We start from the raw sequence: 16,359 nt of genomic DNA, 5'->3' as shown, positions 1-16,359 counted from the left end.
TGATTAAAAGGCACACTATGGGGAATAATGTGGCTTTCAAGATCCTTGCTTTGAGGGAGACACCGTCTTTTGGAGGTGTGTAAGGCCTGGTTCATGAAAAACAGCTCATTTTCTGCCTTTTTTTCCCCCCATCAAAACCACAGACCTCACACAGGTTGTGTTTTTAGCAGCATGCTTGTTTGTAAACTCTAACCTTGAGAGTTGCCAAGTATCTTTCTACTGGGGTAGTAACTTTATGCTGGTTTCTGTGCCCTGGGATGATCCTTAGCATCAGATATGTATGTACTAGCACTTGGGAATTCTTTTCTCCGGATCCTCCCAGAAACGCTGGGCTTGCTTTGGTTACCTTTGAAAATATGCGTTACATTTTCTGTGTTTACAGGAGCCTGCATGGTGATTAGATTTTAGAAGAATTTGTATTTTTCTGGGGGTTGCGGGGGGGGAGGGGAGGCAGAAGGCTTTAAAAATCTCTTAAGAAAGAACACTTACCACTCCCTGTTAGAACTCCAGGCTGTGAAGCAGCCTCTGCAGGAGAATTCCTGCTGGAATCCACATCAGGACTAAAGGAAAAATGCAACCATTGGTCCGAACAATGGAAGATTCCCTTTTCTGTCTTCTAGAGAGATTCCAGGTATTGATTCAGTCCTGCTGGAAGGCTCTTTGCTTTGCTCACCAATGAATTTTAGGCAGAAAATATCATGGTGATTCGAAGGCTGTGAATTACAAGGAGCCAGGCTTTGCACAAACATCAGGTGTAGGAAGGTCTCCAAGTTTGCCACACTGGGGCCAGCTCTTTCTGACTCTGGGCAGCTCTACATCGCCGTGTTATTCAATCTCAGGGTTTTCTTTAAATTGAATATCTGTGGGTAGATGTAGATCTCTTCTCCCATCTGTCCACCTGTCCTTCGATGTTGCTTCTGCTGCACAGGACAGTTGCCGAGAGGTGACAGTTCTGTGTGCTCACGGACATGCCAAGAATAAAAGAGAGTGGCTTGTCAATTTTCCCGGCGTTTGCTCTCTTGTAAATATTACACACATTGCAATTCTTACTTTCCATCTGCATATGACCGTATATTTTATATTTTGTGTAGTTATTATTTTACTACTAAATCCAATCAAGGATGATGAAGTAAAAGTGACTGGTGTGAAACTGGGATGGGAGGTAAATTTAAAGCTTAGCCTGGGCTACATAGTGAGACCATGTCTCAAACAACAACAACAACAACAACAACAACAACAACAACAACAACAGAGGAAAGGGGGAGGAGAGGAAGGGGGAGGGGAGGGGAGGGGGAGGGGAGGACCATTAGCTTGCTGTCAGTAATAAGGGCGTCTGAACCTGCTTGGTAGGTTACGGTTCCAATTAACTGTTTAAAACACTTGGCAATAATAATTCAGGCTGATTGGTGTCATTATTTGAGCAGTAATGATGGTGTTGGTTTGTTTGATCCTGTATTTTTGGGATATGCCAAGGACTTGGAAATTATGTAATGAAGATAAGCAAAGGATCTGCTGTTTTACTTATGGCTGTGAAAAACATATTGCTTGGGTGGGGTCACAAAAATCCTCTCTTCAATTTTCCCAGGGAATATAACTTTATGTTCTCATAAAGTTTAAACTTCTCTTCATCGTTCAAGTGTATACTTCTCGGAAAAAAAAAACCCAAATGTAGGTAAATGAGCTTTTTAGTTTTAATTCCACATCAATGAATATTCTTTTGGTTTCAAAGCAGTGGCATCTCCATTCCCTTAGAGAAGCAGGATCACAGTAATTGAAAATGAAGTATGATTCGGTTTGCTAGATTATAAATTTTCAGAATGCCTCCTTCAGCAAAAAAGAGATAGATTGTTATTAATAACACTTATAATAATGAGTAGTATTTAGGATGAGACACTAAGGTTGGAAGAGTCCTGGAGGGTATACGTCATAGCCACTCAATACGTGAATCCCCTCTTCTATGTCCAACCCCTCAAGGGTCGTCCAAGCTTAACCACCTTTGGCTATCTAGAAACTCAGTGACATTATTTCTTCAACAAATAACAGTTGTCATGGTTCAGATGATCAGAGTCTTAATTTATCATCATAATGTGTCTAATTGCATTATAATTATCTATTATTGAGATAGGAATTTACTATGATATAAAAAATACCCCCTTAAATCAATCACACTCGAACCATAGCATCCTCATTTGCATCAGACATCTTTAATTGGAGAGGACCGGCTGAATGGAGCCCAAGGTGTCGAAAGAGACCTTGAGACATCCAGGGGCCTACTGTGTCCCTTCAAGCGGGGTAGATGCCATGACAGTACCTTTGTAGACATTAAAGAGGCTCCCTTGAAAGGGAGAGCTGTGGAGGTGGAGTTGAGGAGATGGCTCAGTCAGTAAACTTCTTGCCACACAAGCCTGAAGACCTGAGTTCAGATCCTCAGAACCCACGTAAAGAGAGGAGAAAAACGCTGAGCATGATAGCTCCTCTGTGACCTCAGTACAAGTGTGGCAGGAAAAAAGTGGGTCCTGGGAGCTTGCTGGTCAGCCACTCTAGCCAAGTAGGTGGTTTAGGAGCCAACTGGGTGTAGATGGCCTGCGTTCACTCTCATTTCTGGGGAAGGAAAGCATTATGCACACCTATAAATCCTGCCTTTTACAATAATGAAGAAATTAAAAAGAGCCAATGCCATTTTCTTTCTTGATACAATTAGCTGATCAAACTTCTCAATTTGGAGGGCTCAGCTGATTGAGTTGCAGAGCACACGCTGTTTAGTGAAATCTATGGCCATGGCTAGTTCCACTGATCGTTTTTCTCTGTCATGAAGGTGTTATTATGGTTTCTACCTTTCCTGGTAAATTAACCCCTCCAGTTCCCATTCCAGGCATCAAACTTCCCGGTGTTTGGGAAGGATCTTACATGGGGGACTGTGGTATGACCCCAGAGGCCTTGACCATCCCTGGTTGGTGGTGACAAATCACAGGGGCAGATCTTTCTGCTCTCCAGGGAACCCACGGACCCTAGAGTTGGTATATGTCACAGGCTCCTAGATAATTCTGAAATTCTTTTAGGTTCAGGGATTAATCACCAAAGACTGTGTCTCCAGGAGCTTGAGATTCCAACAATAATCTTCTTTTCGGTCTCTAAGAGTTCTGGATGGGAAAGCCATGGTCCATTGAGCGGGGTGGTGGTGAGCAGGGGTTAGGGACAGCGTGGGAGATGGTGACAGAGGGGCCTGATATGGAGGGTGGAAGAATCAAAGAGAAACTTGGTGCATTTGATGATGGAGCTTGGAGCCAGCTCTGCTTGAGTGGACCTGGCCCGGAAGCCTGCCATCTCACTTCTCGGAGATGAAGATGATGAGAGTGCGCGTGGTAGGGGATTGTTAGGTTTCAAGAATTTATACGGTATGATGGTTTTTCTCCTCTTCCCAATCCAAGAAACAAAACAAAATCCAATGTAAACTAACTGTCAAGTCTGAGGGCTGAGTCTTTACTGGAATTTATTAGATGTGGAAATAGCGTGGCTTCGCATGAGGGGAAGCTGCATTGGTAATCTGATGCTGGAAAGGTGGATGTTCCAGTTGGGGAGGCTTATGCGAATGGACGCACAGCAGTCCTAAAGGGAACAGGATTCCAGAGTTGTACACGATATTGTTTGCGCACTCTCTGTCAGACCCAGGCTTCTTGGGGCTAAAGCTTCAGGGATGAAGGACAGGGCTCTTCCCTGGCACACGACCCACAGTCAGGAAACCCAGTAAAAACCAATTCAGTTAACTGCAAACACTTTATGAGAATGACTATGGATACTCTTTCTCTAGAATTAGAAGAAAGAAAAAAAGAGACTCCATTTTTTTAAAAACAAATATTTCAACAGCTCTTCAGTTAGATTTCTCCCAAGCTTAAGGCGTTAGCTTCTCCTTGAATTGTGCCTTGCTCCTTTTTCTTAAGATTATGACATGTTAAATGGTGATTTACTCATTTCTGTAATTAGATGTAGAGATTAGAATCCCCTTTATCTTACTCTGCAGTTTTCCTTTATGGGAAATTATGAAAGAATAATAGGTAAAAAGTTCAGAATGGGAGAAAGAATAAACAGAATGCTGAATGGATAATAAAATATTTAGTGCTTTTCAATTAACTGTTCTCACGATTAGTACACTAGTATATTATATCATAAAAATCATGTCTATTAATTTTTTGCAGCCATTATCTTGACTGTGATTTACTCCCTTCAAATCATTAACAATGCCATTAAAAAGGTGGATGGGGATGGATGTCCTGGAGAGAGTTCAGGGATGTAATAGGATTATTGTTCAGGGTCACATGGAGATTGAAAACGGGAGAGCGGAGGGGAAGCGGCGGGAGAGAGAAGTGCTGAGAGCAGGAAGAAGATGGAGGACGATGCCTGCCCACGGCCCCACGATACAGAGTCAAGTCGGTCCCTCCATGAGAATGCGGGGGAAGGGACCTTAGCTGAGGCAACGTTGCTTGGAGTGGAAGAAGATGCCGCGTGTAAAAGGCTTAGTGACTTGAGTGTGTGGGCTTTGCTCATGGTAGAATTTCATTGCTTGGGGAGGGGAAGAGAAATCTATGTATGGAGGAGAGTCCTTAGGGTTCCCCCAGGGCCAACGAGGCATTTATATTCCAAGGATGCTCAAGGCTCAAGGGCGGCACTTCTACCCAGCCAAAGAAGGAACCCCGACTCTTCATAAATAGTTCTCTTAGGGAAAGTGAGGTAAGCCACATAAACCGGGGAGTGTTAGCCAAGAGACTGGGGCACTCCGGGGTTGCAGCTGTGCTGTGTGCTGACAACCTGCAGACTCCATTTCTTTACTTTGTCTTCCTTTGGCTAATCAGCTAGTCAGCCTTCAAGGCTGATGCACCATGAACATATGTGTCTTGCCTATGCATGGCAAGCAAGGTTCTAGAGAACAGTGCTTTGGTGAGGTGTTCTTGTTCTTTAGTTTCCTGTTTTTCTCAGTAGGGACAACTCTACCAGTTTGGATTCCAGGTCTGCAGTCTTGATTTGCTGTCTTAGGGGCTGTGAGTACATCTGGAGATAACCAAGGGGTGCCCTCCTGTTTAAATACTGTGCAACTTGATGGCAGAATTCAGACTGAATTTCTAGCAGACTAGTTTGCTTGCGAGAATCACTTTTGGCTTGGACATTTTAACCAGGAAACATAACATTGCTCTATCCTATTAATACCAGCTGTGGGCAGTCGGTCAGCACTGATGTGCACTGCCAGATGTTAGCTGAAACCTCAAAAGAAAAAGACCAACCAAACAAAAAACGATAAAACAAAACAAAACAACAAAAAAACTCTTTTCAAAGAAGTTGTAATGCCAACATTTTATAAATCAGAGTCCATGTGCTTTTTTTAATTATTACTTTTTCTAGACTTCTGCATTCCAGATAATAATTTCAATGATGAAACCTTATGATATGGAGACACATATTTGTTTAGGCAGCTGGTAAGTGTACGTGGAAACATTACAGATAGTATCTAATATCCATACATCCCTTTAATTACTCTGAACTTAGCCGTGTAAGTGGATGGGTGATGGATGTCCTGACCACACCCAGTGCTACTAATTTCCTGATCATTTTGGATCCTTCCAATGGAATCAGATCACAGCCATTGCTTGGCTTTAGAATGAACAATGAATGACTTTGTATTTTGTAGTGTCATGTTTTGATTATTGGCACAACTCAGCTTAAATGATGGCGGCCCAAAGGCCCCTCTACCTTTTCTTATATACCTATATTTGTTGTTTGTTTTGAGACAGAGTTTCTCTGAGTAGCTCTGGCAGTCCTAGAACTTGTTCTGCCGACCAGGCTGGCCTTGAACTCAGAGATTAGCTTGCGTCTGCCTCCTAAGTCCTGGGAATAAAGGCATGGGTCATCTTTGCCCGGCTCTGTGCCTTTTCTTTTAAAACCATTTTAAAAACTAAAATATAATCATTTCACTTCCCCCTTCTTTTTTCTCCCTCCAACTCCTCTCTGTCTATCTTATTCTTAAAATGGTAAGAGATCTTTCTAGAAATCGGAAGTCTTGTTAGTGGAAATGGAGCAGGCTGTCATTAGACAAATGGTAAGACATGTTCACAGGAACAAATGCTTCAGGAAATCAGAGTCCCACTATGTCCAGAGAGAGGTTGTGTACAACAGAATTTCTCAAAAAACCTTTACTGCTGGAACCACTGGGCATTTGTGAAGTAACACTCGGCCTCAGTGGCTGCCACCAGGGGCTCCCACCTCAGCTGGGCATTCGGACTTTCAGTGAAGAACTGCTGATCCCCAACACTGAAGATTCTGACCTAGTCCTTTTGGGTTGGCATTCGAGCAGTAGCTTCTCTTGTTTTTAGTTTTTTATGTGAGGCGTGGTCTGGCTCTGTAGCTGAAGCTGGCCTTGAACTTGTGTTCTTCATGCATCAGCTTCTTGTGGTATTCCAGCCCATGCTATCACACACTGCTGCCTTGGCAGTTTTAAATGATTTGCAAGTGATTATTTTGGGATTTCGAGAGACTTAAGAATAATTGTCTGGTGTAGTTTGAAGGCAAGCTTAATAATAGAACCTTATTTGCATCAGCATAGGAGACTACAATGAGGGGGGCAGTCTGCATTGCTCAGACAAGCATAGAAGGGGACCTTTCTTCCCAGTTTGGTGTCCTACTTAGCCTCCTAATAATCTACCAGTGTCCAGCTGCCTTAGTCCGGAGACGGTCAGAATGTTTTCTAGTGTATGGTAACTTGTCAGAGCCCAGTGACAGGATTCAGGTGGTTAGCCCCATCCCAGGAAGGACCATGTGGGCTGAGGAGCCCTCTTAAGCTCCTTGATCTTTCTTTTTCTGCAGCTAAGAAAGGCCAAGTTCAGGGATCACACTCAATCCCAGGGACAAGGATTACCTCAGCGTGCTGGTGAGTTCTGAATCAACCGAACACACACTGGAGTAATTAGGTTTAAAAGGCCTGGAATTTGCTATGTAGGTGAGGCTGGCCTTGACACACACTAGAGTAATTTGGGAAGAGGAAACTTCAATTGAGAAAATGCACCTACTGCTCCTGCATGTGGGCAAGCCTGTGACTGATGGCGGAGGGCCCAGCCCATCATGAGTGGTGTGCCATCTCTGGCTGGTGGTCCTGGGTGCTCTAAGAGAGCAGCCTGAGCAAGCCATGGGGAGCAAGCCAGTAAGCAGCATTCTTCAATGGCCTCTGCATGAGCGCCTGCCTCCAGGTTTCTGCCCCACTGGAGTTTCTGTCCTGATTTCCTTCAAAGATGAATAGTGATAGGAACGGAAGCCAAATAAACCCTCTCCTCCTCAAGCTGCTTTTGGTCATGGTGTTTCCTCAGAACAGTAGATCCAAACTAAGACATCCAGTAAGGTACCTACCTGCCTTTAGATGAAAGAAACTCCCATCTAGGGGTTGAGCTGTGATCTGGTCAGGGGCTAGTTCCTGAGAAGCAGAGGGGATGTGATATTCTGCTCAAAGCATGATCTATTAAAAAAAAATAGGTCTATTTAATTCACCTTACCAATCCAATGAAATATCCAAAAAAATATTTGAGAGGACTTGGGGTCCAGCTGTAAGTGGGATTGCACTGGAAACTTCTGTGGCAATGTTTGGTCAGAAGTTGTTATCTAAATGTCAAGATTAAGCTAGTGGGAAAAAAATAAAGTGCCTTTCTAGCTTTCTTTGTTGAAGGATCCATCCTTTGGCCTTACTGGCCTACCCCAGACCCAGAAGTGTCCTTAGCTAAAGAACTTTCTAAGTGGTGTTGAAAAAACATGATACCCACAGGAAGGCAGGCAGTCCTGAGCTGACAGTATTTAGGCAAAAATGTCACCGGTCACTAGTGTAGGAGGAGGGCCTAGAACAAGATGACTTTTATTCAGACTGCTGGGTGGGGCTTCACAGCTTCAGCAACTGTGACTGTGGTATCCTGCTTTGAAGCAGCTTATTACTAACAGTCAGTCACTCCTGTGGTGTGCATGTAGCTGCAGTCCCACCTTACCATGCTGGTTGAAATGAGGGGGTTCAGGTTTTGTGTGTGGCCTGCATCATTCACAGAAATTAGGAAGGGAAACTGTCTTATTGCAAGACATACACAGGTTCTTTCTCTTGTTTACTTCTCTCTCTCTCTCTCTCTCTCTCTCTCTCTCTCTCTCTCTCTCTCTGAGGGAGGAGGTAGGGTCATATTGTATGTAGGTTTAAATGGCCTGGGATTTGCTGTGTAGATCAGGCTGGCCTCGAACTCTCAGAGATCCATCCACCTCTGCCTCCCGAGTGCTGGGATTAGAGGTGAACATTACCACTGCCAGTCTGTGGCTTTTTCCTTATCAGAAGCCTCCGGTTCCTCCCTGAATGATGTGAAAACACTATGTGGACCCTGTTTTCAGCATAGCCCAGGAAACCGCAGCATTCAATCCTGACCACCTCTAGGGCAGAGTCCCAGACCAAAAGCCACAGCGCTTCCCTTGAGAGACCGGTTCCTTTCTCTATAGGACACAGCTTTCAGCGAGGTGAAGAGATGTGGAGGCACAGAGAGGCAATAAAGGGGCGGTGGTGCAGAAATCAGCAACCGAGAACCAGACAGACTGATTCCCCCTTTCCGTTTCTGCAGCTCCCCACAACCACAGCTCTGAGCAGCGTGGGAAGACAAAGACAGCTGTGCCCGCTGGCGGCCTCAGATGTTCCCACAGCAGCGCTACACTGCAGGGTCCCCAGGGTCATCAAATATTCAGGAGGATGTCGGAGTCCTTTGTATCACAGCCAGAAATGCCACGTGCTCCGGGTTGGATCGCACTGGGCTCTTGTCGCTGCCAGTAGTGGATTGTGAGAAAGGGGAAATGGCTCTTTTATCAAACTGAATGCTGATAGCAGATTATGGGTATCTTTGTGTGAGATAGAATGACAGATTTTCCGGCTTCTTGTTCAAGAAAAAAATGGCTAAATGAGAACTGTGCTGGACTAAGAGTCCATCCATTCCTGAAGAAAATCACTGTCTTTAGTTCTTATTGTAATCCGTTTTTAAAGGCGGCGGCCTGTCCTTGGGAGGAGCCGGAATCAGGGCACACTGCAAAGCCTGTTGGGTAGTTAGCTGTTTTTAGTTGATAAGCACAGGAAAGCTAAAGCAGCCTTAAAACTCCCTGGTGGCTGGGGATGCCAGAAAATGCCACTGAGTGGACGAGCACATGGCCACACAGCAGATGCCTCCTCCATTTCCCCTCAGACGTGCGACTTCTTTCAGAGGGAGATAAACAGCCTTTGCAACAGAGAATTAGAATATCCATCTTGGTGACATTTTCTTCTTCTATTCAAACTGTTTTTCTTAACACAGTTAAGAGTACTGTGTTTTTTAGAGTTTTGTCTTTTCTGAATGACTGGAAAGATTCACAGTAGCTTAATATCATTTCTCTGGTCAGTCAGCCAATGGGAAGATTAAGTGGGTTTCCATACCAGCCCTCCTTGGTCCGGTTTTAGCAGACATTTTCTGACAGTGATGAGAGAATAGGAATTTGCTCATTAAATTGACCAAGGAAAACAGCAGGGTGTGGCGGTCTGCTTCTTATTAGAACTGGTATTAAACTGCATAAGTAAAAGAGGAGGAGGAAAAGAAGAAGGAATGAATAATAATAACAACAAAACAATAATAACAATAATAATAATGATAGTAACAATAACAGGTAAATGGAAACTGTAAAAATTTAGAAAGCTGGTTATATGTAGTACTAGGGAGAGAGCATCAAAACACAAGCCGGGACCTGTTGGTTACAACACACCTTAAGACGTAACAAATTGTGACCAAGATCCACATCTTGGAACCAGAAGGTTATCAGCTGTCTTTTTGACACTAGGTCAATGAAACATGTCCTCTGCACAGGAGGTGGTGAAAATGGAGTCCTTTGTGGTTCTGAGGTAGGCCCTGCTTTCATTAACTCTAGACTGTAGACTTGATAGTTGCTGGCCGGGAAGGTAGGCTGAGCACATATGTGGATTTAGACTGAGGAAATCCTCAAGGCTTCAGTCCCACAGAGAGATTCAAACTCTAACGAGCTGAGTGACCTTGACCCAGCCAGCCCTTCTGCATCCCAAGCCTTCCTTTGCTCAGCCAGGAAACAGATCTCCTCAGGGAGTAATGGGAAACTCAACTGTTCTCAGTGTCTGGGAAGATGTAAAGAAACCATGATAGTTTCTAACATAACTATTAAAAACAATAAAAATCATGTAGTGGGCAAAGTCCTTTCTCATGATTTCATTTTTATTAAAACGTTAGGTCTCTGAGTTGTGTACATCGGTAGGTGTCACTGGGACGTTCCTCTGTGTGTGTGTGTGTGTGTGTGTGTGTGTGTGTGTGTGTGTGTGTGTGTGCATGCGTGTGCACGTATATGCACACTATGTATGTGTGGTTTGCTCAGTCTCACCCATTGTTCTCCAATCTCTTCTTACTCTCCTTACCCTGTTCCCACGATGGCCATCCCACAAATGTTTCCACATATAAGAGACAACAAGCAATACTTATTGTTCTGTGTTTGGCCAGTTTTGCTCCAGATAATCCCTGGTTCCCCGTTTTCCTGCAAACAGGGTGATTTCATCCTGCATGGCTAAATAAATTCTGCTGCTGTGTGTATGGGATATTCTTCACCTGTTGTTGACACCTAGGGTGGTTTCCTATTTTGGCTATCATGAACTGTGTATGCAGTAAACATACTTTCTCTACAACTTCATAAGCATTGTTATTTTTAGTGTGCAGTTCTCTCTCTCTCTCTCTCTCTCTCTCTCTCTCTCAGATTTATTTAATGATTACACTGTAGCTATCTTCAGACACACCAGAAGAAGGCATCAGATCCTATTACAGATGGTTGTGAGCCACCATGTGGTTGCTGGGAATTGAACTCAGGACCTCTGGAAGAGCAGTCAGTGCTCTAACCACTGAGCCATCTCTCCAGCCCCAGGTATCTCTTTTATATCACAAGTTCATTCCCTTTACCTCCAATAGTGGTGCACCTGGGTTGTATGGGTTCTGTTTTTAGGTTTCTGAGGAACCTTTACCACAGTTTCCACAGTGGCGGCGCTAATATTCTTACCAGCAGTGTTTAGGAGGTTGTTTTTTCTCTACAACTTCATAAGCATTGTTATTTTTAGTGTGCAGAATCTTATAAGAACATAACACATAAGAAGAAAATACTTTTTAGTCAAAAGATGGGAAATGCTTCAGACTCTAGATTAAGCCTCAACATGGCCCTGAGCTCCAAATAAAACGGAGAAACACCAAACGGCTGTTAGTTCTGAACAGGGAGTGGGGAACACCTGCCTTCAGACAGGCTTCAGCCTCAAGGAAGTGGGATTCTCACTATAGTTCTTCTCCAGCTGCTATAAACGCATTGACTTATCTACTCCTCAACACACTGTACAAGGTGGTGGGTAGGTGGTCAATATCCACCTTAGGGACGAGGAATCTGAAACACAAAGGTAACACTGATTAAACTCATTATGCGGTGGGGCATGACTAATGGTCTGGGTTATAATGATTTGGATTCCCAGCATTAGGTGCCCATTGATTCCACAGTAATGAGAAAGGTAGATAAGCAGAGAAACTCTAGGCTTCTTTGATTCTCCAAGGATGAGATCAAGGGCTCCGGACTAGGGAGCCTAGTTCCAGGAAGCCTTCTAGAAACGAGCACCTATGTGACCTTGCTTAAGTCATTCCATCTTGCTTTTAAATATGTATTTTACTTTTGACTGTGTGAACGTGTGTATCTGTGTGCGGGGCATATGTGCATGAGTGCAGGTGTCTGTGGATGCTGGAGGTGTCGGATCCTCTGGGAGCTCTAGTGACAGGTGGTTGTGAGAGGCTTGATGTGGATGCTTGGAATCAAGCTCTGGTCCTCTGCAAGATCAATGCGTGCTATTAACCCTTGAGTTGTCTCTCTAGCCTCTTCTTTTTTGAGTGATGACCCCCACATCTGTAAAATGAGGTCGTATTCCTTCTCCTTATAGAACAGCAAGGGTACTGGATAATGAGTGTATCTGCAAGTGCTAGAGTCACATTGAAGATTGAAGGAGGGGGTGTCACCTTGGTGAGGCTGCTCCTCAGTGACAACAGCTATCTGCTTAATGAGCATTCATTGTGTAGAGGTGAAGGGACATAAAAGTCCTGTGTTAACCCTTGTGATTTGTACTGAGATGAAAGAATGGCTATGGCTTGCTTACTCTGTTCTTTGCTCAGGTGTTCCTGACAAATAATAATATCTCTAAAAGATTAACTTATTGTCTGTGGTCTTACACATGTGTATGTGTGCCTGCGCACAAACATGGAGGCTAGAAAAACAGCATTGGATATTTTATGTTTTTCCTATCATTCTCTGCCTATTCCTTTGGAGAGAGAGAGAGAGAGAGAGAGAGAGAGAGAGAGAGAGAGAGAGAGAGAGAGATCTTCCCTGAAACTAGGGTTTGCATTTTCTCAGCTATGCTAGAAGCAAGCTCTAGAGATCCTTCAGTCTGTGCTTCACACCGAGAGCTGGAGTTACAGGCATGTGCTGGATGCCTGTCTTGTCACGTGGGTACTAGGATATGAACTCGGTCCTCATGACTGTATAACAGTGCTCTTAACTGCTGCGCAATCTCGATAACCCCACCACCACCACCACCACCACCATCATCATCACCACCACCACCACCATCACCATCACCACCACTACCTCCACCACCACCACCACCATCACCATCACCACCACCACCACCACCATCATCACCACCACCATCATCATCATCACCACCACCACCACTACCACCATCACCATCATCATGTCAACAATAATCTCTTATCTCTACCTTACTTCTCCCCATTTTTCAGGCCAAGTGTCTCCATCTTCTTGCCTCTAGTCCATTATCTCATGATGGCTATAGTTTCATTGTTGTTCAGTCCCTTGCACAGCGTGGTGATCTGTGATTGCTTTTGGTGACCAGTATGAACCCTGGCCAAAGGTCTTCACCGCCTAGTGGGCAGAGCCAGGAGCCTCTTGTGCAGGAGCTTTCTCGATTGTGCAAAACTCTGGGGCAGGCTGTGAAAGGCCCATGCTTGTTGTAATCGTTGGGTGTATTCTGATCGTGTGAGGTGAGGCCAGCAGAATGGGAAGGTGGACAGTTTCTTATTCTTACATACAGAGAACATGGTCCTGTTTCAAGAGCCATGCCCTCAGCTTTCTGTGTGATGAATTATATCTACACGAAACCTGGCATCTGAGGTCATAGGTGAAAAACCAATTAATGCCAACCCAGTATTAGAAAATTTACATTGAATGTGAAAGACAGAGTCCCTTGCTTGATGTATAAAATATCCTTAGTGCTTCGTTTCTAGACTAGGTCAGTAACAAATGATACATCACACCAGGCTGGTACATCAAAGCACAGCTGAGGAAGAGCCAGGAGGTGCTGGGATGTAGAGGGGTAGAGTACATGTCTCTATGTGGATGAAAGATGCTTAAGGAGGGGTGATCAAAATCCAACAACTCAGAACATGGATCTCTTTCAAATGAACACACATAGGAAAAGAAAAATTCAGAAATTTATCTATTTAAAGACACAACATTAAGTAGTTTTAAAAGGGTATGCTGTGTGGATGCAATAGGAGAGCATTTACCCAGGTTGCCCAAAGCCCTGGGTCTCATTTCTAGCACCATACTGACCCACCCACCCACCCACCCACCCAGTAAGGTACACTATAACAGGTGGCCTGGAGGGAGCCTGTGACTCATAATACAACATTTCTTTCATAGTAAGTGTAATTTAGTGATGGTATTTTGTGTCTCTATTTAGATACATATTTTGTTGCAGATCTTAAGAAATTCTTGACTTGTTTGCTATTGTCTGTCAGTGTCTGTGAATCTAGAAAACACTGTCACATTCTCCATCTTTGCATGTCTTTAATATTGTGTGTCTATACAGTTTGAATCATTCATAACAATTTCTACACTTGTCATGTTATTAGGAGAAAACTTATCTTTATACTCAGTTCAAGCATTTCAGATCTACAGAAAAATTCAGTTTTAAATGGTTCTGGCATTTGCAGGATGTGGAATTTTGGAGTCCAGCTTTGTCCAGTCTGGTTCTTGGGAAAATGAAGTTTGTGTACAGAGGGCACTAGCCTCTGATGGAGAGAAGATTCTAAAGAAATATCCAGATGGGTCCTGGTGATAGTAGAAAAAGCTCCAAAGCTGGAAGAGAAGACCCAGGCAAAACTCAACCCAACCCAACCCAACCCAACCCAGACCAACCCAGACCAACCCAATCCAACCCAGACCAACCCAACCCAACCCAGACCAATCCAGACCAACCCAGACCAACCCAGACCAACCCAACCCAACCCAGACCAATCCAGACCAACCCAACCCAACCCAGACCAATCCAGACCAACCCAACCCAGACCAGACCAGACCAAACCAACAAAATCACTGGATGCTTCTGATACCACATTGATCAGTTCTCCTTGATTAGAAAGTGAATTAATCTTCATGCTGAGGATAGCTTGTAGCACCTTTATTCCACACACCTTGGCTCCATGAAGACTTCTTTTTCCACATCCCTTTCAGAGGATGATGACATCCACAGTCTGGGAAGCTGCTATCCTGGAGTTGTGTATGGGTTCCCTTCTTCAAGGACAGGTGGCACCCCTCCTTACCTCCACCACCTCCTCCAAGCTCAACCATCTCTTTCCTTGAGAACCTGCACTTCTTAAATGTTTGAGGCTGTCTCTCCAGCCGCTCAGCGAGAGGGGTGATAGCAGACAGCGTCTGGTGTACTTTCTTCCTCTTCTTTCTTCCCCTTGTTTGCTCTCTTGATTGACAACCTCTGTCACATCCAAAGATGGTTTTGTTTTCTATTGTTTTTCTAACTGCCCAAAGGGCTCCTGTCTTCAGCAATCCCTCTCTTTTTACTGCTTTCTTTGGGGGGAGGCGGATGAAAGCAATTAAAATTGTGTGTGTATTGAGGGGGAGATGAGAATCACATCAATAACGAGGAGACCACCAAGCTGAAAAAAAAGTGAGATATTTGGAAAGTTACTTTCTTCCCCCGCAAGCCTGTTTCTTCTGAGGTGAGCTGAGTAAATATTTGTATACAAACAGGTGGAAAAATAGATTAATGCAGTGTGCATAAAAGTACCCGGCACTACAGCACCTCTCAACTGTTTCTTTTTATGTCTGTTTTTCTTAGCGTTGCGAGGTCTAGAGCCAAGCATTGTGTTTCCTGTAACTCATAATGGAATATTTATTGAGCACTCAAAAAATACTACTGAATGAGAGAATCTATTCTATGTTAATACCACAGACATAAAAATAGCACTTTCTTTCTTTTGACTTTACCTTTATTCTGGGGGCACTAGATTATTTTATTCACCCTTGATAATTCTATTTTACAGCTTCCATTTCTCTTATATCGCATAAAAGTAATATCTGGTAGGAATTGCTGTAATTGAAGGTTAGTTGCTCATCCAGTTATGGACCTCATTTAAATATACACTGACTTGTTACTCTGGCTCAAACCAGTTTCATATCAGTGTAGTAAAAGCAATGCTGCATGTGTGTCTTTAAAGAGGGCCAAAATATGTTCCTCACACTGATTGCCCTCTCACTAGAAAGACAGAGGCAAAAGCATCTGGGGAGTTAGTACCAGAGAGGTACCAGCCAGTTAGGGAGGATGTTGTGATAGCCTGATTCTGTCTGAACCTTTGTAATTTTGCCCACACTACAGCCATCCAAGCCAGTTGGGAAAACCCAACAGTGGTGAGCATGATATTAGTTATGCCCAAGGATGTCTACAGCCAATCTCTGGAAACTGAGAACATGCTGCTTACCTGAAAAAGGAGACTTTGTAGATGTGATCAAGTCCTTACAATGATAATGTTTATCCTGGAACTTGCAGGCGGTCCAGCCTAGTCTCACGAGTCCTTGATAGTGGAACCAGCCTCTGTCGCAGAGAAGCAGACACACAGCAGCGTGAGGAAGACTTGGTGCTACAGTCTTGGTAGTTGGAGGGACGGGGCCATGACTGTGAGGGGCCTCTTGAAGCTGGGAAACCTAGAAGCTCCATATCTGGCTGTGCAGAAAGAAGTACGGCTTTGTAAATATTTTGATCTTAGGTCATGGAGTTTATGCTCTGTTTATGAAACACACAACAGGAGAACCACTATACAAGGCAACTAGGAGGCGAAATTAAAGACAGCTCTGGGTTAGTTTAAATTTATATTTGCACATAAAGAAGTTTATTATTTTCACCAATACTCTCCTTCTCTGTCCCTTTTCCTTCTGCTTTTTTAACCAAAAGGATTTTTTTCTTTTTTTTTTTTTTCTGGAGCTGGGGACCGA

General features: G+C 43.9%; 3 long non-coding RNA genes across 9 annotated transcripts in view; 2 read left to right on the top strand and 1 right to left on the bottom strand.

The window, feature by feature from the left end:
• The window catches only part of LOC120101577 (uncharacterized), a 35,393-nt gene that overhangs the window by 8,173 nt on the left and 10,861 nt on the right, over positions 1-16,359 (top strand). The gene's annotated exons all lie outside the window — the stretch shown is intronic.
• On the top strand, positions 1,355-10,234 carry LOC134486117 (uncharacterized). Its single transcript, XR_010064839.1, has 2 exons — positions 1,355-6,913; positions 8,619-10,234. It is a non-coding gene; the product is annotated as an uncharacterized LOC134486117 (long non-coding RNA).
• LOC102554395 (uncharacterized) overlaps positions 13,904-16,359 on the bottom strand; it is a 29,975-nt gene continuing 27,519 nt past the window's right edge. For all 5 annotated transcript variants that reach the window (XR_001837153.3, XR_010064834.1, XR_010064833.1 and 2 more), the window contains 3 exons: positions 15,849-16,090; positions 14,547-15,026; positions 13,904-14,211 (listed from right to left, as the gene is read on the bottom strand). This is a non-coding gene — a long non-coding RNA (uncharacterized LOC102554395). The remainder of the gene's footprint in view (positions 14,212-14,546; positions 15,027-15,848; positions 16,091-16,359) is intronic.

This window comes from Rattus norvegicus, chromosome 3 (genome assembly GCF_036323735.1).
Source record: "Rattus norvegicus strain BN/NHsdMcwi chromosome 3, GRCr8, whole genome shotgun sequence".
Lineage (NCBI taxonomy): Eukaryota > Metazoa > Chordata > Mammalia > Rodentia > Muridae > Rattus > Rattus norvegicus.
This window is presented reverse-complemented; position numbering and strand designations above follow the sequence as displayed.